Here is a 24,436-nt window from a genome sequence, read left to right as displayed (position 1 = left end):
GCTGAGAGCGCAGCCAGGGGGAGGAACGGAAGCTAAGGGACTTTCTCCCAGCCCCTGCCAGACCCACCCTGCCTCGCCCCCTCTTGCTCCCGGAGCTTCATCCCCGCCCCACTCCAGGAGGCAGCGCGCGGCCAGGATCTGGGGGACAAGGGGAAGAGCCGCCCGCTGGCCTCAGGTGCTCGGCGGGGCCGCCTTGCTGCTGGCGTGGGGGAGCCGGGAGAGGCGGCGCCAGCTCCCGCCCCTGCGCGGAGCCGGGAGAGGGGGACCCAATCGCTCGCTCGCGGGCTCCAGCAGGCACCTGCTAGCAGCCAGCCGGGATCAGGCTGCAGCACCCGGCGGGGCGGCCCCTCCCAGCAGCAGCCGTAGCCGTGTCCGCGTCCGCGTCCGCCTTTGCTGGGACCTTCGGAGCTAGCCGCCAAGTTGAAGCCCGGCGCTGTGCACGGGGTGTCGGTGGTGGGGCAGGCGCCTGAGCTTCCGGCTGATGCATCCACCAGCAGCAGTTTTTCCCCAGGTACCGTCCAGTGCAGAGAGGGAGGGAAGGAAGGAAGGGCGGGAGGTGAGGTTTCCCCTGGGCCAGGATGAAGTTTGTGTGATGGGCATTAGGAGCCCCTGATCTCAGTAGGTGGGGGCTGCAGGATGGAGCCCACCCGTGCCCAAATCATTGCTCCCGGCGGGGGGGGGGAATTGCAGCGCTCCTACTGCTTCTCTCTGCCCGGCAGCGCGTGTGCCGGGGCAGAGGGGCTGGGGGCAGACGGGTGCCCGCCTGCTGGTGGCTGGGCGCGGTGGCAGGAACTTTCTGTGCCCCGGGAGCCTTTTCTCTCGCCTCCCGTCTTTCCGGGCTGCTTGCTAATAGCCTCCATGGCTGGGAGCAGCGAGCACTGCAGGGAGCCCCCTAGCCCCCGTTAGATTTCTGAGCCGAAAGGAGTCCGAAACTTCAATCAAGTGTGTGTGTCTGTGTGGTGGGGGTTCCCCGCCCCCTCCCGGTTGTTTTATGGAGCAGGAGCAAAGCGCGGCTGTTTGGACGCCAAATCGCATTTGGTCAATCCCCTGGGTTGCCCTTCGAGTTGGCAGATCAAGGGGCGTGTGAGCTGAAAACCCACAATAATGCTCTCCTCACAGCGTCTGCCTAGCGCTGGGGCACGGCCAGAGAGCAGGCAGAGCCCAGCCGCCTCCTGCTCTGCCCCGGGCCAAACTAGGGGCGCCAGCAGCAGCACCCAGAGTCCAGTCAGGTTTTCCCTTCTGGGCTTTTGGGAGGTATCGCCTCTAAGCAGCTCTTCTGCCTCCTCCCTAGGACTCCTCCCTAGGTGCTGGAACTAGGGGTGCTGCCACACCCCCTGGCTTGCAGTGGTTTCCATTATATACAGGGTTTTGGTTCAATGGCTGTGAGCACCCTTGCTGCCAGGGGAAGTTTATAGGGGCACAACATAATACCCAGCCACAGAGTCCACTCAAAACCTGTCCAGGGGGTAAAGTGCTAAGATGCCTTTGAGTTGCTCTTTGAGGGTTTGCTAATGGTGGGAGCTCTGATGTGCGGCTTCCCTGGCACTCTTTGCATGCCCACTGCAATGCTGGATTCTTTTCCTTTTCTGGTATATTCATCTCCTTTGTTGTTGTTCGCATTTTTTAAAATAGGAATGTGAACAGATGTATATTTAAATTCAAACAAAATGTATTGGAAATGAGTGGGGTCTCCATTTCCATGTATCTTTTGTTTGATGGAATCTCATATAAATCAGAGAGCTGCTGTGCACTATGCTTTCCACCTGCAATTAGTGCGGTTTTAAGTTCATTATTTTACATAAAATGATGTATGTATTAGTTGATAAATTAGAAATCAATTGGCCCCATTGAACACCTTGTTCACTGTGCTGTCTATATTATCTGAATTGCAGATCTTTCCTTTCCCTTGAGGATCTATGACTTTTAACTCCCTTATGATGCCTGATGTTAAAACCTCATTTGAAGTGTAAGTGGTAAATAGGGTTGCCAACTTTCTACTGGCAGAAAACCCGAACACCCTTGCCCCACCCTAGGCCACCCCTTATCCGAGGCCCCACCCCTGCTCACTCCATCCCCCTCCTCCCTCTGTTGCTCGCTCTCCCCCACCCTCAATCACTCACTCATTTTAACTGGGAGTTGGGGTGCGGGTGAGGGCTCCGGCTGGGGGTGTGGGCTCTGGGGTGGGGCCATAAATGAGGGGTTCAGGGTGTGGGAGGGGGTTCCAGTCTGGGGAGGAGGTTGCGGTGTGGGAGGGGGTGAGGGCTCTGGCTGGGGTGGAGGCTCTTGGGTGGTGTCGGGCATGGGCTTGGGGTGCAGGAGTGGGCTGGGGCAGGGATTGGGGTGCGGGAGGAGGTTCCGAGCTGGGGCAGGGGGTTGGGGTGCAGGCTCTGGTTTGGGGTCGGGGTGAGGGGTTTGGGGTACAGCAGGGGGCTCTGGGTGGGGACCGAGGGCTTCAGAGTGCGGGAGGGGGTGCGGGCTCTGGGAGGGAGTTTGGGTGCAGGAGGGGGCTATGGGCTGGGGCAGGTGGTTGGGGTGCAGGAGGGGGTATGGGGTACAGGCTCCAGAAGGAGTTTGGGTGTGTGAGGGGGCTCAGGGCTGGGGCAGGGGGTTGGGGTGCAGGAGGGTGTTCAAGGTGCAGGCTCCAGGCCGTGCTTACCTCAGGTTCCTGGCCAATGGGAGCTGCAGATCCAGCGCTCGGGCAGCAGCAGCGTGCGGAGCCCCCGTGGCCGCCTCTGTGCCTAGGAGCTTGAGAGACATGCCGTCCACTTCCAGGAACTGCTGGAGCTGGGCAGGCACCCTGCCTGCCCTGCTGTTGGCGGCCAACCGGACTTTTAAGGGCCCAGTCAGCAGTGCTCACCAGAGCTGCCAGAGTCCCTTTTCGACCGAGCATTCCAGTCGAAACCCAGACGCCTGGGAACCCTAGTGATAAACTGTAAATACCTGGAGAGCTTTGGGTGCCTTTCAGAGTTTGCTCTTGCACAATTGGAATCACATAGGTCAGCTATTTGTTAACTCTTTGAGTGTAATTTATTTCACTAGCACTCTGTTCTAATCGTAAAATCTGTTTTTATCACTCTGTAACTGAAATGAAGCTTCTACACCTTGGCATGCAACTACATGGGGTCAAATTCTATAATTTTTACTCAGGCAAAAGTCCCATTGAATTCAAGAGAGTTTTACCCCAAGGTATCGCTAAACTTGAATGTTTAATCATACTTAATAACTTGTTAACTAATATTTAAGAGTAGGTTAGATAAATGTCTATCAGGGATGGTCTAGACAGTATTTGGTCCTGCCATGCGGGCAGGGGACTGGACTCGATGACCTCTCGAGGTCCCTTCCAGTCCTAGAATCTATGAATCTATGATTGTAAATTCTAGTGAAGATACCACACAAATGTTTGTTCCAGGAGACAGATGTGAGTTGCTAGTCATGTTTAAGCTTACCTTCGTGTCCTGTCTATCAAAGAATTTACAGTTGTGTTAGTTAACGTGTTAATATATTACTAACACGTCAATTGTTGATATGCCCTCCGTAAGATCAGCCCCATACATTGAGAATGAAAATCAATATTGATAGAGCTGCACGCAGTTTAACTGTACTGTGTTCAGCACCAGTTCCAAAACTGTGGTTAAGACTTGCTCTGAGGAAGAAGTCCCTTGTTCATAAGGCCCTTTGCCAGCCTCCCTAAGTTACTTTCTGAAGAAGTGGGCTCTCATTTTGGTGCAGTGTTTGTTCTGGAGTTGCTGTTGCAAGTGGGACTTCGTTTAGGTGATCCCTCACTCCTTTTAGCTCTGCAGGGGAAGATTGGCTGAGTCCACTAAGAAATGGTAAACACCACCTGAATTACATATGGAAACATTTTTAGTACATCCTAAAGCACCAAAGTTAGTCCAGCAAGAGATGTATTTTTCCATTCTGTTTATCTAGTCCAGGAAACTACTGTGGTTCTGAAGTGGCTTAAAAGTGACCCCCAAAGGGAAAAAAAGTCTATGCTTTTTTTGCGTCTTTATAAAGGCATGTAAGATATTTCTTCTGCTTGGGTTTTGAATTAGAAATTGAAGCAGCATCTCTCCTGTTTTTTCTGGAAGACGCAAGGGATGACTGCAGAGCTAGTAGAACTATGATATTAAAGAAAACATGAAAATGAAACTCAGATGGGAGGTGATCTTTGTTCAGACAGTTAAAAACTGTGGGTTTTTTGTTTGGTTTTGTTAAAGTTTGTATAACTCAAACAAGTAAAATAGCTGGAAGAAAAGCTCTTGTTGGATATTCAACACTTCCACCTCTCCTAGTAAAGTCTGAAAAGGTCCCAATTCACATGTTTCGGTTCATGAAGAAAGATTTCCAGCAACACAGGAAATATCAGACTTGATATTGATAATGTAAAGAACAAGTGGGGGATGGGGGAGGGAAGGAATCCCACAAGATCGTCCTGTACATCATGAGGGGAAAGGGGGAGGGCAGAAAAAGGGAACAAACACAATTATTTTTTCCAGGACACTATTAAAGATGTGTACACAGATTTTCTGATTGTCTAATCAACATGTCAACCATTGTGAATAATCCCCAAATAAGATTCTTATCACTTTACAAATTATTTCAATATCCCCACATATTTTCAGGCTGTGCATATCTAAGGCATTATTGCACTTGTAAGGTGATTAAAGTCATTTGGCCTTGAGTGTCTCGTCTTGGGTTTAATAATACATCCAGAGAGTGCTGCAATAACTGTCAGTAAATGTCTGTCATATCTTGTGGCTTAATTATGAAACGGTTTTAAAACTCTGCACACGAACAGAACTTTTGGCTCAGCTTTTCAGATGTGATACCTCTGTGAATAATCCTTATGAAGGGCCAGATCCTATAACTGAATACATGTGGGCAAACCCCCCGTATCCGGGTGGATTCAGTTGTAGGATCTAGCCCTAAATATATGGCTCCAGCATTTTTTCCTCATTAGAGTACTGCCCAGTTCACAATAGCAGTCCATTTTGAGAGAACTGTTACACTTCCTGAGTGCACACGTTGCTTGAGAAGACTTTTAATGCTTTTGTCATGCTTCTCAGACTTCCCTGCTTATGTGTGTTGAGTCCTGGGGGATATTGCCTCAATACCTCACCAGGACTTTAGAATTGTCAAAGAAGAAACTGCCGGTGAGTCACCTTGTTACTCTGCCTCTAGTGAGAGGGGAGCAACAGGACTCCCCGCAGGGAGTCTAGGCGGCAGCCTGAGCCGGGAGCCTGGGTGGCAGCCTGGCTTGGAAAGAAGATTGGGCACCGGCTGGGGAGCTGGCTTTCTTGTCAATTTCATGGCTCCACTGACCATAGGCACCGACCCAGTGCGTGGTCCAGGGCTGGAGCACCCCCGGGGAAAAATTAGGAGGTGCTCCACACCCAGTGGCAGCCAAGCTGCCTCCTCCTCCTTCCCCCTCTCTTGAGTGCACCGTGTCCCCACTCCTCCCCCTCCCTCGCAGTGCTTCCAGCCCCCCTGCTGCCTAACAGCTGTTTGGCGGTGCTTAGGACTTTCCGGGAGGGAGGGGGAGGAGCGGGGATGCTGCGTGCTCAGGGGAGGAGGCTGAGAAAAGGCAGGGCAGGGGCGGGGACTTGGGGGAAGGGGATGAAATGGGGGCAGGAAGGGGCGGGGCTGGGGTAGGAAAAGGCGGGGTGGGGCAGGGACTTTGGGGAAGAGGTGGAATGGGGGTGGGGCGAGGGCGGTGCAGGGGCAGGAAGAGGCTGAACAGGGGTGGGGACCCACCGGGCAGAGGGGAAGTCGGCGCCTATGCCACTGGCAGCAGGTAGATGTAAGTAATGCTACAAGGAGGCTGCATTGCCCTAGCTACACCGATATAAGCCCTACGCCTCTCCTGGAGGTGGTATTATTATGTCGGTGAGGTGGGCACTTATGTCAGCAGGAGCAAGGCTGTAGCAAGGCTGTAGTGTGTATACTGACGTAATTAGGTCGACGTAAGCTGCCTTACATCGACCTAACACTGTATTGTAGACCAGGCCTTTGTCTTGCATGGTAATAATAGGTTCATCCCATCCACCAAGCCTTCTTGAATCGTTCTCTTGTGATATCCAATCCCTGACACTGACTACTCACAGAAATTCCAGATCTTCTGTTCCCAAAGGAGCAGTTGACCAATTTTACCTTAAACCACTGCTCCTGCAAACCACCACAGCACTTATAAGCACTTAAAGTAAATCAAGAAAGGGGTTATTTAAGAAAGAATAGGGGTTGCACTAGAAACAAGAGAGAGTGGTGGAAATAAATGGCCACAATACAAAACAAAATGTAGACCCAGGTTTGCATTTTATCAATAGCTACCTTTCCTATCTAATAAAGTAGATTTCCCTCCAAAGTCCAGTCTGTTGAAGAGCTAGCTGATTTCTACCAGGAGCCAAAAGTTGAAGTTCATGAAAGCATCTACTTCCAGTCAGGGGTTTTCCCACAGTGAATGGATATAGTGTGTCTTTCCCTGCAAGCTGTTATAGTGAAAGTCTTTTGTTTCTATTCACAGGCAGGGCAAACCCCTGCCTTGCTGTAGAGTTCTTTTCTACCTTTATGTGGTTTTGAGTGGTTTCGATTGTGTGTTTGTCATTGTCTGATGGTTTTCCATTAACTGCTCTGGATGTGGCAAGAGTAGACAATAGAACATTGCATTATTTCACCAGCTGAGTAGGAAGGGGTGACAACTCCCTCTTGCTTGAATGGCACATTACCCCTCCCCCCCGGTGATCAATTTCTACACCAAGTCCATAAAGCATACTTTCAATATCAATACACTATTCCTTAAATATTACCCTTATCTGAGTCTCACAATGGGTATGAGGTTTGACAAGCTACGAGCTTTCTCTACATACCTTACATGTTACTCTTCATGGATAGTTATCCTGTCAGACATGCCTTGGTATAATGAGTTTGTCAGATCTGAGGTGAGAGTTGTTTGCAAGGAACAAGGGACCCTTTGCCAAGGGGTCTTTGTGTCACTTGCCCCCAGAAAATCCATCCCAAATTTTACGTTTAATCCAGTGCATGCTGGGAGAGGGCTTTGGGAAGTTCGTGAGTATTATGTGAATACTCTTACAGCATGGACATGACCAATAAAGACTAGTTATGTGCTTCACTGTGGTGCCTCAATGATTGGTTTAAGGAGCTCCCAGTAATCTAGGAGACAATCTAGTGCTGGTTGTTCTCCTTGCTGCTTTTCTGTGCATGGTGGCCCATAATTACATGCAGAGGAGAAAGGTAGGAATCTACATTAAAGGCAGCACTCGGGAAGCTAAACGCCAGGCCTGGTCCAGTAGGAGTTTTGCCTGCGTAAGAACTGTGGGATTGGGCCTGGTACACTTCCAAGACTAGTATAAGTGGTAGTAGGGGAAAACTATTAGATCCAGTTAATCCCTAAAGGACTTTAAGTTTGTATGCTGTTTGGTGTAGGAATAATTGGGATTGTATGTCTACATTGTAGTTGGAAGTGTGATTGCAGGTTGGGTAGGCATACCCATGCTATCTTTAATCTAGCTAGCACAGCTAAGAATAGCAATGAAACTGTAGGGAGTACGGGCCTCAGCCTGGGCTGTGCAAGCCTGCCCCAAACCTTGGGTATGTACTCACATTCCTAGACTGCGCTGAACCCCATGCCACTGGAGTTTTGCTGATATTTATGGCCATGCTAGCTAGATTAAAGCTAGTGCGGATATTCCTACTACCTGAGCTGCATTCACGCCTCTCATTGCAATGGAGACGTACCTTTAGGCACTTTTGAAAAGTTTACCGTATGTCTATAAATTACATGGACTCAGAATATTATGTTTGGAATTTCTTGTGGCAGTATTACGAGTAACTGAAGCCACCTGAACTTTGGCCTGGTGTCTCTCAAAATATTTCCAAAACGCATTGCACTGCATTGAGCCTCTAATTTGCTTAATTAAGACATCAGTTTTGAGTTATAAGGTTGCATGTTTCCCTGTTGAGATTTTTTTTTTAAAAAAATGTAGTAATCAATCTGATGAAGATATTAAATCAATGGACTAAAATGTTTTGTTTGTACCAGTCAGACCTTTTTGGGTATCTGTTAATTAACTTGTCAATTCATCAAAGTTACTTCATGCTTTTTGACTTGTGAGCTGTGATTTGTATTCTTGTTTGGTAGCAAGTCTGAATCTGTGTTCCATTTCAGAAAGCAATTTAACTGCATGGAAGGCTAGATTCTGCCACATTTCGGCTACATCTCACGTAGACATATTTGTGCAAGCTCTCATTGAGCTAGCATGGTAAAAATAGTAGCGTTGCTGCAATAATATGGGCAGTGGTGAGCGGTGGCATGGGCTAGCCGCCCTGAGTACATACCCACGGAGTCCAGGCTGGTTTGTACTGAGCATGGGTAGGCTGTGCCACCATTCATTGCTGATACTATTGTGGCTACACTACTATTTTTATCATGCTAGCTCGATGAGAGCTAACGTGAAAATATCCACGTGAGCAGAGCATAACACCCTTAGCTCCAAGTGTAGACATAGTCTAAGGGCATGGCTACACTTGCAGATGTAGAGTGCTGGGAGTTAAACCAGCCTTTGGAGACCGCAGCAGGGAAAACGCTGCCGAGTATTTACATTCTCAGCTGGAAGCGCACTGGCTAGGCCACATTAGCAGCTCTTGCAATGCCACAAAGAGCAGTGCATTGTGATAGCTATCCCAGCATGCAAGTGGCTGCAACGTGCTTTTCAAATGCGGGAGGTGGGGTGGAGTGTGACAGAGAGTGTGTTGTGTGTATGTGGGGGGGGGAGTGGGTTTTTGGGGTGCTGAGAGTGTGTCAGCATGCTGTCTTGTAAATTCAGACCCCCCTGTCCCCCACCTCTCTCTCACACACTCACAGCAAGCAACATTCCACACTAATGGCTTGCTTTGTCCTGGAGCAGATAAGCAGCTGGCTGTCAGAAACGGAGCTTTGAAAGGGGATATCCGCATTCCTACAGTCGATTCCAAAACAATGACAAGAGTGGCCACTTGAATTAAGGGGATTATGGGACGTTTCCAGAGGCCGATCAAAGCACAGTAATGCAACACCTCGTTCACACTGACACTGGCGTTTCAGCCGAGGCGCAACAAGCGTTGTGCTTCTCGTGGAGGTGGATTACCAGGCGCGTTCCAGCTGCAGAGTCCAGGGGCGCTAAATGCCTTGCCAGTGTAGATGGGTCGGGAGTTAGGGCACCTGGGGCTGCTTTAATGTGCTCTAACTTGCAAGTGTAGCCAAGCCCATAGTCACATTATGCAGTTTCTTACCCAGTGAAGAATCCCATTAATTTCAGTGGGTCTCCTGATGGAGTAAGATACTGCACAGTGTGGTAAAGGTGAAAGAATCCAGACCAGAGATAGAGAACGTTTTGGAGGAATTAAAATTTTGACATAATGGTAATTGATTTAAGGCAAATGGTTTGGACTAGTCAGATGATATGTTTTCCTGTGTAAGTGGCATTCTTAAAGAATAATGTACCACAGGTTGAGTGCTCTACATTGACACATTTTTGGTGCTTCTAGTAACTTTAAGTGCATATATCACACCACAAATACAATTCCTATAGTGTTACTCCTCCTGTTAATTATTCTAAAGCTATATTTCAGCAGTCATACTCTGAAAAAAAAATGTGGGGAATTTGTAGAATAAAATTTATCATCCCAATTTTTCAACATGGGTTGAAATCTCTTACTGTTCAAACAAATCTTCACATTTCATAAAATATATTTATGATAAAATCTAAAGCTTTAAAACTAAAGCTAGTCAGAACTATCTACAACATTTTGTGGTATGCTAATTTTCATAATGAAGAACAATTAAAGGGACATGGCCAAGTAGTTAAGGCCTAAAATTTGATCCTCTTTGATTTTGTTGTAGATTGAAAATAGCTGCAGGAGTCTAAATAGCTATTGTGTTTTAAAAAAACAAAATACAATAAGTCTACGGAAATCATCATACCACTGCTGGGAATTAAAAACACACACACACTAACCCCCACTGTTTATATTAGTCTCTCTCTCTCTCTCACACTCACACACACTCACTGATGGTTCTCCCTGCCCTCCTCTGTTGGTTCTTCAACAGTTAACTAACAACATTATTTTCAAAACTGTCCTTGCAGCACTGATAAAGCTTGTGCACAAAGAGGGATATAAACGAGTCATGTGAATTTTAAAATCCATAAGAAAGGCAGGAAATCAATCAATGATTGGCCAAATGGCAAAGGACATGAACAGTACAGAAGGAAAATGTTATTCTCAGGCTTCTAAGACAGTATTAAAACCAACAGTGAGTAAACCAAAATAAAGTGATGAAAAAGTAGATGATAGTGTTCTTTCAAAGGATGAAACTCTACAAACACTAAAGTTTATTTGGCACATTGAAAACCTCCTATTTCAGGGCTTTGCACTCTATTAAGAAATATGAAACTGATCACAATGAAATGGAACCCACAAAAAGTACTTTCTAAAAATTAATGCTTTACATTCTTCTTATCTTTTTGGATATTTTAAGTAGGATAATTTGCATCATCCCTTTTATTAATAGTATTATTAGCAGAATAAATACACTAATATCAATTAGGAAGGGAATAATTGGTAAACATAAACATTGGTAAACATAAATATTAAGTCCTCTGTGCATATCCTGCTCCCATTGATTTGAATGGGAGTTGCATGTGTACAACTGTGGACCTCTGCATTTGAAGTGGTCTCCAAAGCCAGTCTCAAATATAGCTGCTTACCTTCCTCCCCAGAAGTAAACTTTGGCATGAGGCATTTACCCGAAAGAAATACAGTGTTGGCTGTAGTCAGCACAACCAGGATTTGAGCACGGTGCCCCAGGAGCCACTGAGTGGAACACATTAATGTGTTTGTTTTCTGAGAACTGCCATGCTGAATCTGTGTAACTTTTACCATTTTATGACTCTTCAAACATCTCTAGTCAGGCACATTATTTGGATGACTTGAAAGCAAGTTTCTCAGGTGTATTGTAAAGGAGCCTTCGTTTGTGCTGGCTGTGGAGTAAGTCTCTCAAGTCCATCAGCATCTTACCTATATTTACCTAGATATCTGAATTACATGACCTCTGGAAATTTAAAATGTTTAGATAAGGACCAGGAGGGTGCGAGTGGGGAGAGGGAATAGTAATATCAAAGTGTTATGATAATCAGGCCTCCAAGGATTCTGCAAAACTCTAATGATAATTTTTGCAACAATCTTTGTACCTCTGAAGATCTCTGCCAAAAACATTTTCAAGTCTGACTAATTTCTGGGCCTATAGGGTTTGTTTTACTGAGTCATTAATAAAATTAGAAACATTGTATTTAACATCTATGGTGATAATGTTACCATTATCACCATATGTTTTTAGTGTATACTGAAGTATACACTAAAAACATATACCGCTTGGTCAGATTCATAAGGAGAGAAGTACAGGATGCTGTTTAATAAGTTGAGGTCATGTCATTGACAAGAGTGGCCTAAAGAGATCTCAGCCAGTGGGGTCAAGATTGAATTTTTCCTGCTTTCATTGATTTGTTTCACATAAATGTACTCTTGTATGTTTTTTTCTCTCTCTGAAGAGAGCCATTTCATTTTGGAAGTAAGGTGGAAATAACTGCTAGGGACATTGCAACATAAACATTGGAAAGCTATAAAAAGTCAAATGCATGAGCTTAAGGAATATCAGATTTGCTGGCGCTTCTAAGGCTAATGAAGTACAAGAGGTTGAGGTATTCTTTTCTGAATGGATTATGATGATGAGCAGGAGAAACTAATTTTGATTTCCTTCTAAAAGTCACTGCAACATATCATATTACTGTGAAAGCCAAGCGGGCAATGCCCTCCAGGGAGAGCAAGCAATTCATAATATTCAACAAATAAAAAAAATCCCTCTGAAGATGACAACTACGTCTTTTTAGTTTTAGAGCTTTAAGAATATTATTCTGTGGGTTTAGTTTCTGCTTTATATTGACCTGCTAGACTGAAGTTTTTACTTAGAGGCTAAGAATGATTTTTTTCCCCTCTCACACAAATTGCCTTTGACAATGTTATTGGGTTGGGAGAAAAAAAGCAGCTATTTCCCAGGAAGTGGAACGCACATCCTCAGAGGTTACTTAGAAGACCTTTTAGTTTCTAATTTTGACATTTGAAATGCTTCTTTGTGGAGTTCACTCTAAAATGCAGCCAGTGCTGCTAGTTAATGGAGGTTATAATGCACTATCAGGATTCATATGATCTTTCCTTCTTTATTTCATGCTTTTCTTTTTCTCTTCCCCTCTCCCCCCATTAGTGAAAATGTGACACTAATTAACCTCTCCTTAGGATGTGAAAAGCCTGCTATTTTTCTGCACGTAGGAATTACATTTCTTTGTTACTGTTGCTGGACCTGTTTCCTGCTTGACCCAAAAGCTGGTGATTTTGTTACGCAGCAAAGCTTTTATATTGATTTATCTGATAGAACGTTGACATAGTTCTGATCTTACCCCAGCACTCACAGTGCATATTGTCCTCATCAATGTGATGTGATCAAATTCAGATTTTTCAGGGGAGACTCAAAAGGCCAATTTATTTATACAGTGAACATGTATGCTTACTTTGAGTGATAGCATTTATGCTCATGTCCATCAATATCAAACTTTACATATTTAAGGCCTGATCCTGTGACCTTTACTCACATAGGTAGTCCCAATGCAGTCGATGGGAACATCAGTGTTTTCAGGATGAGGACCTTAGGTGTCAACCTGAGAACTCAGTATTATCTGTGCTGTCCCAGTGGCAGCTTACTTTGTGCTGCATGATTCTTCTTGCATTCATGTTCGGCCATGCCGCCTAACTTCTTCAAGTTGAACACAAAACAAGCTGAATTTTGCTCAGTGAGTCCCTTCAATGAGGGTTTCATTTTTCCTTGGTTGTTATCTTACTATCCTATCTTACCTTTCCTACCCTCAGGGCTTGATCCTGTAATGGTGCAGGGTCAGGGCCTCGGTGCTTGCAAACACTGCAGTTATTTTTTAATTTACAATTGGCTGTCAAGTTATGTTACTACAGTATCACCATAGGAACCTCTTCACTCTGCGACCTACATTGTTTCATTAGGATGCTGAGATTTTTAACACATGCCTTGTCTTTGCCACTTCCCACCACATATAACGAAGTTCTTTTTCCCATTCTGCTGGTCGCTATTCTTAGGTGCTTCCTGAAGAGAACCAACATTTCTGATCAAATTTCTCCCATATCAAGCATCTCCACTCGCTTTCTCTGGACCAAATGAATGATTTTAAGGCTGAATTAGGTATGTAAAAGGCATGAACAGGCTTGAACATAACGGTAAATTTTCCTTGGATCCCAGTGTCCAGGTTGTAACTCTTGTTTCCATTTGGAGAGGGTTGGTTCTCTATATTTAGTATTCTGTCCCTAGGAGAGTTTTCTCACAGTGTTTCCTGGAATGTTCTTCTCTCTCATCTTTATTATCAAATTCGTTTATTTAGCCTTGTCTTTGAACTGTATATATATATTTTTTTTGTATGTTGTTTGAAGTCATGTAAAGTACTCTGAGGTGTTTCAGGAAGGGTTTATTTGAGCTTATATGTGGCTAAGTCTGTGAAACTCTTTGAAAATGTGTATGGCTCATGTGAGTTAATCAAGGTTATAGCCAAAGGGGAAAAAATAAAAAAATAAAGTAATTTAACAATTTTTTCTGTGACAAGCTGAAGTATTCTTGGAGCAGGCATAAGCCTGCCTTTTTTTCCATACTGCGTTTGAAACAACAGGTGAGAACCTCTGGGACTCAGAAAAGCACAGAATATGCAGCCTTTGCTTCACCTGTATAGAATGTAAGTAGCACACCCTGTGTTGTTTTGATCATCTTCACTTTAATTCAGATTGTAAATCATCCGTTGGATGTGTATGCTCTTTAATGTAAATATCACAAAAATGTTTCACAGAATATTAAGGTTAATATTTCCCTAAATTCCTTATTCTGAGATTTGTAAATTCAAACTCCTGCAATGTTTCTCCAAGGTTTCACACCGAAGGCTTTCGTGATTACAGAAGGACTTGAATTTGTTCTAGAGGCTTTTGATTATGGTCTCTGCAGTGGAAACAAATCCTGTCTGGACTGTAGGGGTAAATTCTGTTCATTTACACTGGAGTAAATCAATGAAGCTACTCCAGATTTACACAAGTGCAAGTGAGAGCAGAACTTGACTCTAGGTATTTTTGTGGGGTTTTTTTAGCTGTTGCACTTGTACTATAATTTAGAGTAAAGCTCTCATAGTGGCCAGGGTCCTGCCATGTTATATTATGCTTATATCAAAATAGAAAAATAGCACTTAAAAAATTCCCCTAATTTTAAAAACAAAAATTGTAAATACATATCAGGTTGGGGGCCTGATCCTGCAAACTGTTACTGTCATGACTAGTGCTTACTTGCACAAGCGATCCTACTGAAGTAAATGGGAGTGCATATGGATTTCTAATGTGCATAATGCTTTTCAGGACTGGGCTCTCACAGAGCATATAAAAACCATATCTGTTTACCGAGTCGTGCACACAGTAATTATTAGTTCAGAGTTCTTATGCTTTAGCATGTAAATAAGTATGCTGAATAATTTTTAATAAGCATTATATTTCTTGATAGGCTTTGGTAGCTCCATTGTAGACAGTAATTGTTTAAGTTCCCAAAATGCATATGTGCATACAGTGCTTCTTTAAAATTTGCTTTTTCCTGTTTGGTATCAAATATGGCCTATTGTGTAGCATCGAGATGCTACAGATTTTAAGTGTTCATTTTTAAGGCTGTCTGGGACCAGTTCTGTTATCTAATAAATGAAGGACGCTCCGACCAACTTACATAGGAGAGGCTTTTTGTGCGTCTAAGCCCCAAATTTGTCCATACAATATGTTTTTATGGGAGTTGTGGATTCAGTGAGCTGTTTGCAAAGAAGCTGTTGTAAGGGTGCTGCAGTGCATGCTATACTCAGCTGGGACCAAATCTAGCTTCAGGCTATGTGTGGACCTGAAAAAGTAGCCAGATGGGGAATTTCAGTGTCACTGTTGCATCCTGATGCTTGAAACCTCCAGAGACAATACTTCTCTTGTCCCTCCACATACTGAGTTAGGGAGGAGCTTTTCCAGGCAAGGTCTAGAGGTCAAAAGGTATTGTCCACATTTAACTCTGTGTCCCCCTTCTCCATCCATGGCATCCTTTTGCTCTGGTTGAGTATCCTGTCAAAAGTAGTTGTGCATGTTGCAATATTTCTGGCACAACCAGTCTATGTGAGTAGTTGTTCAAGGACAGTGTGGGCACTCCTGAGTTGGCCAATAACCTAGTGCAAATTTACACTACTTTTATTTGTGTCAGATTTGGGAGGGAAAGATGGGGCTAATTTCTGGCTGTAGTTTTATGCTACTGAACACACCCCATTACTCTCTTTAGTAACAGACCGTCATATCTGTGCAGTCAGAGACTGCCCCTGGGCCATTTTCCACCACATGTGGCAGTATTTTGAGCAAGAATTCCAGTCTGTCCCAAACCCCCATGGCTGTGGGCTGGTAAACTCTATCCACTTGTTCTTTTTCTTTCCCTGAGGGTAGAGCCTTTTCACACTTGTTCGCTCAATATTGATCATTATAATTGCATTTAAACCAGATACCATTTATTCTAGAAAGAAAGAGTCAAAACAGGTAAAACCAAGAAATAAAATAAAACACAAACTCTATTCCAGTTCATGCAATGGCTGACTGTGCAGGTTAATACTTGTTTAAGTCACACATCACATCTCTCCCAAAGAACTAAAGAAGCTGAAGATCCTTAGTAATGGTAGTTTTGATGTACTAGTAGCTCGGCCAACATGGAGCTAATCTTAGTTTTTAGATGATTCAGTACAACTTACTACCATCTCTTTGGAAATCTCTGAATGCACTTGGCATTGTATGTTTTTAGCCCTTTCTGTTCATTGCATCACCAGAACTACAATAAACCAGTAACAACCTACATAACAAGGTTTTGATGACTTTCCTTTTCAATAACCTAGTTATTGCCTGAATACCTTCCTTAGCTCAGCCAATATCAGTATAAGACAAATCTATTTATGGAGGCACAGTACAGATCTCCGGGGTATGCTCAAAAAGGATCTAAGATTCTTGGCAGTGAGCAACATTTAGTTATTTTTCTGTTTCCTGAATGCAAGAATCCACTACAGTGTGTCAGCTCATACCACTTTTTGCATTCACAGAAGTGGGCCGTTATTAAAGAATTTTAATTGTACCTTGGAATGAAACTAGTCTGCAATTTTAAAGTTATCCTATGCATCGTTGGAGGTTTCAGTGCAAAACAACGAAGCAGGAAAAACAGCTGCAGTTTCATTAAATAGGATAAATATGTATGAGAGACTGAACCCTCAAGCTTCAGGGTGTAAATCAAGCACTAACTGTTTAGGATTAGGAAGAAACTTTCCCTAAGAGCAAGATATGCCATTATTGTCCATTATGAGCTTTCTTGAACCTTCTTTTGAAGCATCTGACACTAACCACTGAGGTTTCATCTTATTCCACTTATGAGTGTTACTAGGAAAGCCTGGCTTTGAGCCACTCATTTCTGGAATTTCAGATGGCCATCAGAGGTATTCAATTAGGCATATAAACATGATGTTCCACCTTCACTTGAAATAAAAAGTTAATATAAAATCATATTCACAAATATTCTAATTTGAAATGAAACCAAATGGCAGTAGAAAAAAACAACTGTTCGGGTTGTTAATATATACATCTTTGGCATTATGCATGTTAGTGGGGATCGTTTGCAGTCCTACTTATTATGTTATTCATTACAGAGCTAGCAGATGCTTCTCTGAGGAGCCCACAAAAATGGCTTCACAGTCATCAACAGCTTAAGCTTCCTAGACTTAGCCCAGTGGCAGCATCAGGCTGACAAGGACAGGTTTCCTGAAAATATAAATGTAAAGGGAGGGAGAAACGTAACCAGAATTTTAGAAGGGCTTTGGAACAGCAGCTACAGTCTGCCACCCAAAGCACCCAGAGCTATGATACCATGATTACAGAATGTCTTGTCCATTGTTTTGAAATCCTATCTTAATCAGCAAATTGATCAGAGATTCCCAAAAACCTGTTTTCCTAAAAATGTCAGAGTGATTTCAATGTAATCAAATTCTTTCATTAATTTTATAAACCTTTCTACAACAGTTCTCTCACTCTGTGGTTGTGTATTGATCATATTTACTTAGAACAGGGGTGGGCAAACTATGGCCGGCGAGCCAAATCTGGCCCGCGGGATTGCCCCCCATGGTGCCGCTCTCAGATGCAGCCAGCACCACTTCCCTGTGGCCCCCGGGCGGGGGTGGGGGGGGCAGAGGACTCCATGTGTTGCCCTTGCCTCCAGGCACTGCCCCCCACAGCTCCCATTGGCTGGGAACGGGGAACCGCAGCCAGTGGGAGCTTCGGGGGAGGTACCTGGAGGCGCAGCAAGGGCAGCACACATGGAGCCCTCCCCCCACCCCCCCGGGGCCACAGCGCTTCCTGGAGTGGCGTGGCATGGGGCCAGGGCAGGCATGCAGGGAGCCTGCCCTGGCTCCGGTGCGCGCTGCTGCCACCCTGGAGCCGCTTTAGGAAGCGGCACCGGGCCGGAGCCCGAACCCTGCCTGCACCCGCCCCCCAACTCCCTGCCCTAAGCCCCCCTGCCTGCACCTTGCACCCCTCCTGCACCCCAACTTCCTGCCCTGAGCCTCCTGCCGCAGCCCGCACCCTTCCTGCACTGCAACCCCCTGCCCTGAGCCCCCTCCCGCACCCCTGCCCTGAGCCCCCTCCTACACTCCGCACCCCTCCTCTGACCCAATCCCTTGCCCTGAGCCCCTTTCTGCACATTGTACCCTCTCCCACACCCCGCACTCCCTCCCGCACCCCAACCCCCCGCCCCGGCCCTGCTAACAATTTCTCCACCCAGATGTGGCCCTCGGCCCAAAAAGTTTGCCCACCCCTGACTTAGAAACTACTTTTTAGAGGTATAAATACGCTCCTCCTTTGATGCCTAGGCAGATCTGCACAATACAGATTTGGGGGTTATGCTTATCTCACATTCACCCTTCTCATAAAACAATCCAAGGATGACATTTGCCCTGGAACAGAGGCTAGAGCTAAACCTGAGCACCAATAAATTAAGTTCATCATAATTCCTAAAATAGGGATTGTGCTAGCCCTCAGCACAGGGATGAATTCCACCCTAGGAAAACAGATGGACCATGCATCTACCATTAGTTTTAATACAAAACTTCCATAAGCTTGAATGTTAATAATTTAGATATTTATATTATCACCGAACTCCACACTGCTGAGCAATTAATTTTGTAGAAATTATCATACTGACTTTCCAGTTTAAATGACAGTACCAAATAACTCACTACCATAGGTGCTCAGATAGTAGGGGGATAGGCACCAATATTAAACCCTAACATAAACACCATTTCACAGTCAAAGTGCCCAGCCCGTGAAACTACCTCAAAAAGCTTTTAAATGCTCCTTGACCAAGCTTCCTAAATGCAGGATGTCCTGAGATGCTGAAAGGAGCATGTTCTAGAGGTGCAGATGGGAGCAAACCAACTCTAACTCAGTGCAGATGAGTGCTAACAGGGTAGCAAGTGCACCCTTTATTGAAAGTGTATCTCCAGTCTTTGCCAGTGTAGGACCTGATTCTCTGTTGCCTTACATATTGGGCAGTCATCTATACCTGTTCAAAGTAAGTGTGAAACAAACCCAATCAAAAAGACTCTCCTGTCCCAATCCACTCCCACAGCAGGTGATTCGACAAGCTCTTGTGATTGTGGTATCTGATAAATATTACAAGATCAGCAAAAACACTTTACCACCATTAGATGAAGGCATAGGTGCCTGGGACTGGTAAGGGTTGAGGACACCCAGGAGATCGTGACTGGAGGTGCACCAACAACATTTTTTCAATAAATGTCCCTCAAAAAAGTATTGGAAGTAGTGGCTGGACGTGGGCCTGTGTCTGTGCCTCTTCTGATCTAGTCAGAAAGAAAAAATAATGAATGCATATGGAAATGGCAGTGTAATACAGTAACTCCCCCCATAACGTCCTCTCGCTTAACATTGTTTCGATCTTACGTCCCTACTCAATTACAGAACATGCTCCATTTAAAGTTGTGCAATGCTTCTCTATAATGTGGTTTGGCTGCCTGCTTTGTCCATAGCTGGCAGCCCCCCCCTCAGCTCCCCCACCCCCCCCCCCCCCCGCAGCGCCTCCCACCCACCATCAGACCCCACAGATCAGCGCCTTCCTCCTCCTCCCCCCACCTCCTGCCCGCGGCAATCAGCTGGCTTGCAGCATTCAGAAGGGGTGGGGGGAGCGAGGACTTGGCGCGCAGGCTCCCCCTCCCTCGCTCCCCTGCCTCCCGAATGCTGCAAACCAGCCGATTTCCATGGGCAGGAGGCAGGGGAGGGAGGGAGAGCCTGTGCGCCCTGTCCTCGCTCCTCCCCCCTGCCTCCTGAACACTGCAAGCCAACTGATTGCCGCGGGCAGGAGGCAGGGGAGGGAGGGGGGAGGAGCGAGGATGCGGCGTAAAGGGGGGGAGGGAAGAAGAGGCGGGTTAAGGGTGGGGGCTTGGGGGAAGGGGTGGCGTCGGCGGGCCGAGGGTTGAGCTCCCGCCCCTGGTGCTTGCAGAGTAGGGGAAGCTGCTGCTGCACAACATGCTTCTCCTAGCCTACAGCACCTTCAGCCTCCTTGCCTGCGTCATTGTCTCCGGTGCCAGTGGGCTGTGCCTGTGTGGGGTAAGGCGGGGGCACTTCCCAACTATAGTATTGTACTGTACGGCAAAAAAAAAAGTTCCCTGGAACCTAACCCCCCCATTTACTTTCATTCTTATGGGGAAATTGGATTTGCTTAACATCGTTTCACTTAAAGTCGCATTTTTCAGGAACAGAACTACAACGTTAAGCGAAGAGTTACTGTAATATCCATTTCATTTTATGAATCTGGAACCGATTAACTGATGAGGGGTAGAGTACATGCCAGAAACAAGTGGGTTTTGTGCAGTTATGCATAATGAATATGATTAAAAAGTGTGTTCTGCTGTTTACCAACCTGTATTACATTTCTGCTCCACCAGCAGGCTGTCTACCAGATTAAATCATGTATGTTGTTGTTAGTACAGTTGTATGGATTGGCTTTTGTAATTGTACAAATAATATGTGCTTTGCTGATGATATTTATTTCCCATCTGTACTTTTGGTTACATGTGTCATGAGCAGCGTGAGTGCTTCTTCCAAGTAAACAATCTGGTAGCAGTCGAGATTGCTAAATCCATAACCCTAAAGAAAACTGTGCTTTTGTCTATTAAAGTGCTAAGACTTTCCTTGTAAGGGAATGTGTTTATGTGACTACGTCGGTGTACTTTTTGTCTCCCCGCAGCATCTAAAAACCTGAAAATGTTTAGTTTAACTGGCTACAGCTGGTGCTGATCCTATGATGACAGTAGAGGTTTAAAGGGCTCTGGAAAGGGAAAAAATCAGGTTATGCCCTCTTTTAATTGTAGTTCCTTATGATGTACAATGAAAGCCTGAAACCTGAATTTTCGTTGTATGGGTTTTTTCACATTAAAAATTCAGATCTGACTCACTTGTCTTTTCCTGGAAGACTCTGTGGACAATTGGAGAACTAGTAGGATTATGACATTGTAAATAAGGCTACGATTTAGTCATGGTATTTTTAGTATAAGTTATCCTGTCCTTGACTTATATTATAAATACCCCTGACTAAATCTTGGCGGGGTGGGGGGCACCCGGGGAGGCTGCTGCTGGGAGGGGGTAGGGCCAGCGGCACCAGCTGCGAGGGGCCGCCGAGCAGTGGCTGCTCTGACTGCCCAGGAACCACTGCTCAGGTAGTCCCTGGGCCAGCTAGACCAGCTGCTGCTCAAGCGGTCCCTGGGGCCAGCTGACCAGGGAAGTGGCCAGTCCGGCTGGTCCCAGGGCCGCTCCAGCAGCGGCCGGTGTGGTTGGCTGCAGGGCTGTCTGAGCGGCTGGCTTCAGAGCCACGCCAGCAGCAGCCAGTGTGGCTGTCCCTGGGACCACCTGAGAAGCAGAAGTCATGGAACTCGCGTAAGGTCATGGAATCCGTGACTTCCGCGTCCTCTGTGATGGACACCGAGCCCTAATCATAAATATCAAGGAGGTGAAGACTAAGCAATGGATATCAGAAGGGATTTTTATTCAGATTGGTTAAAATGTGCATTTAACTCAAACCTTTGCCAAAGATATAGGAGAAAAGTGTTTTGTGAAAGATTAGGAGTACTTGTGGCACCTTAGAGACTAACAAATTTATTTGAGCATAAGCTTTCATGGGCTACAGCCCACTTCTTCGGATGAAGCCCACGAAAGCTTATGCTCAAATAAATTTGTTAGTCTCTAAGGTGCCACAAGTACTCCTGTTCTTTTTGCGGATACAGACTAACACGGCTGCTACTCTGAAACTTGTGAAAGATTCAATATCCTCCTGCCCCTTAAAGGCAGCAAAAGATCCCACTCCAGTTTTCTGGCACTCTGAGGAGTTCTCCAGCAAAAACAGGGAAAGATTAAACTTGGCATTCCTATTATTTTTAAGGCAAAATCCAAGAAAAATAAACTTAAAACCCCCCTCAATCTTTAAACATTACAAAGAAACAACGAAGGCACAAAACCCACCGTTTTATATCTGCAGGTCACTTTTAACTGGCTGGCTATTTTCACGCTGGGGGAGTGTGTGTTGTTTCTTTCTCCTTTTTCTTTACATTTTGAGAGATTGAGGTTCTATAATGGATGGGATTAGGCGTAGATCCTCTAAGGATTTTTGCATGTGCTTGATTTTACATGAGGCGTTAAAGGATGCAGGCCTAAATTATAGCTTTGGGACTATTGAAGTACATAAATCCTTGAAGGATTGGGGCTTAAGTTTGAAAATAGTGCAATATGACAATCAGTATTCCAGATGGACAAGCTTCCAGAAAGTCACTAGCCATGCTCTAGGTTGGAACCTAATTTGGAATAAGAAAGGTAAAGGATAACCTTCAAACATATTAAGAAAAAAAAAAAAAACCCCAAAAAACAACAGGCCCCTGGAGTATTTTTCTTAGTATTACCACAAGCATTCATGGCAAAGCAGAGGTAAGGGAAGATTAAAAACTGAAATGCCTGGCTGAAAAATTGATGCATATGTTAGGTGTATAAACAGCTGGAAATCTTTTTTGCACTCTGTGGCATGATACAGGCAGATTAGACTGCAGCTAAATGTTGGCTGCAAAGTGCAGGTGATCGTTGCGGGAAAAGTAAGGTAATGGAAAGAGGAAAAGAGGTTGGGTAACCAAAATGCCTACAGAGAGCATGTGAGTGAATAAGTGGGAAATAACCACATGTGGTAGTTTTACCCTGCAAAGTGACTATATAAAAATGGCACTGTCTGGCTTTACAAGTCTGCTCCCTGTGTGCATGCAGAGCCATATGTGCTTATTTTCATGACACAGGTAAATTTTTGCCACGGTCGTCCCTGGAGACACAACGCAGCTAGGTTCTGTACTGGCTTGTACTTTATTGCAGGGCCATCTGTGCATTCCCATTTGCCTTCAAAGTACGCTCCCACTGAAGGCAGGAGAATTACACAGGTGTAACTGAAAACATATTTGGAGGACAATGGGGGCAGCATTTGGCTGGCTGAATTTTACTGACGAAAGTCCCAGGAAAGTCCCAGTTTGACCTTCAGATCCCAGGCTGAGTTTGCTGAGATTGAAGTTAGAAAAAAAAAATCTTTCCTTGTAAACTGAGTGAATGAGTGATCTGGAAATCATTGAGACATAGTAAACATGGAGCCCCATGGTGTCATTTGTATAGTCACTCCTCAAAGTACAAGGACATTGTAAGCTCTGAAGCAAATAACATACATAAGACTTAGAGAGGAATAAAGAGGAAACATTAAGAGCTGAAAGACTTTGGGCCAAATCTTGAGAGAGGATTTGTTTCTAAGGTATCTGTATACAGAGGCAGGAGACATGACAAAAGCCCTTGTGCTTTCCCCTCCTTCTGTTGTGTGTTAATGAGTGAGGCAAAATCATGGGAAAAGCCATGATGGGCAGTATGGAGGGAAAAGGCAGCTGCATGGGATGCTCTTTCTTTGGCATACCTGCTTGATTCCCTTGTCTAAAAGATCTGCACAGCTGATAGATCACACTGAGAAGGGAGGCATAGTAGGGAATTAGGTCTCTGTAGGAAACAGGGAGGACATACAGTGTGTCATGTTTTGTTTACCTTATGAGCTAAAGTTGCAGACTTTGATGCTTCTAGAAGCTATTACTAAGTCACTTTATTCTCTGTGAACCATCTTGAAGGGGTCACAGAGTGCAGCCATGAGTCGACCAGCTCATGGCAGTACAACCACTGGCACAACTATGCTGACTTGGCTCCAAGGGAGATAGAGCACAGTGTGAAGGGAAAGTAGTTCAGTGTAGTTGGCTGAGATCCGCCAACTCTGGGGGGTTTGTTATCCCACAGATCTGTGGCCACATGTTTGGTTTTGTGTTTGATGCTTTGTGGGAACTTGGGAGATACCTATTAATTTTCCGTGCAAGTATTATAGCAAAATACCCATAAAAAGTCCTTAAACAAAGGCAAGAACAAGTGCTAGCAATCACACAAGAATGATTTTGTAGAATCATAGAACTGTTGGGCTGGAAGGGACCTTAAGAGGTCATGTAGCCCCCCCATCCCCACCCTCCCATGCTGTGGTAGGATTCAGTACACCTAAAACCATCCCTGACAGATGTTTGTCTAACCTGTTCGTACACGCCTCCAATGACCGGAATCTACAACCTCCCTAGGTTTTGTGCATCTAGTACAAATCTGCACAGATCTCCACTGCAGGTTGGATTCTTATGGCTATAACTAAAGATGATTATAATAGAAGAATAGGATCATCAAAGGAATCTGCAATAGACAGCCTGACAAGAAGGGGCAAAATATAGAGAAGAGGATAACAGAGATCAAAGTAGTTTGTGGAAAGCAGCAAACCAGTAGTAAGGGGTGATTTCAAACATAGTACCTGCCATGCAGAGGTGAAAGTAAGCCGGTACGCCCGGTACGGCGTACCAGTAAGAGCCGGTGCGCCGTACCGGGGCGGATCGGCTTCCCCTGGCAGCAATTTAAAGGGCCTGGGGCTCCCAGCAGCGACTGGAGCCCCGGGCCCTTTAAATTGCCGCCAGAGCCCTGGGGAAGCAGCAGTGGGGCTCCAGCGGCTATTTAAAGGGTCGGGGCTGCAGCAGCCGCTACCGCCCCAGCCCTTAAAATAGCCGCCGGAGCCCCGCCGCTGCCTCCCCAGGGCTCCGGGGACGATATAAAGCCGCTACCGCCCCGGGCCCTTTAA

The 24,436-nt window shown here is 45.4% G+C and overlaps 1 protein-coding gene across 1 annotated transcript in view; it reads left to right on the top strand.

The window, feature by feature from the left end:
- The first annotated feature begins 409 nt into the window (after positions 1–409).
- KCNG2 (potassium voltage-gated channel modifier subfamily G member 2) overlaps positions 410–24,436 on the top strand; it is a 71,154-nt gene continuing 47,127 nt past the window's right edge. The window contains exon 1 of the mRNA XM_024209540.3: positions 410–511. The gene's annotated coding sequence lies outside the window, so the exon portion shown is untranslated. The remainder of the gene's footprint in view (positions 512–24,436) is intronic.

Source organism: Terrapene carolina, unplaced genomic scaffold (assembly GCF_002925995.2).
Source record: "Terrapene carolina triunguis isolate 2854851 unplaced genomic scaffold, T_m_triunguis-2.0 Scaffold58, whole genome shotgun sequence".
NCBI classification, from domain to species: domain Eukaryota; kingdom Metazoa; phylum Chordata; order Testudines; family Emydidae; genus Terrapene; species Terrapene triunguis.
Note: the sequence above shows the minus strand (reverse complement) of the source record. Positions and strands in the feature narration are given on the sequence as shown.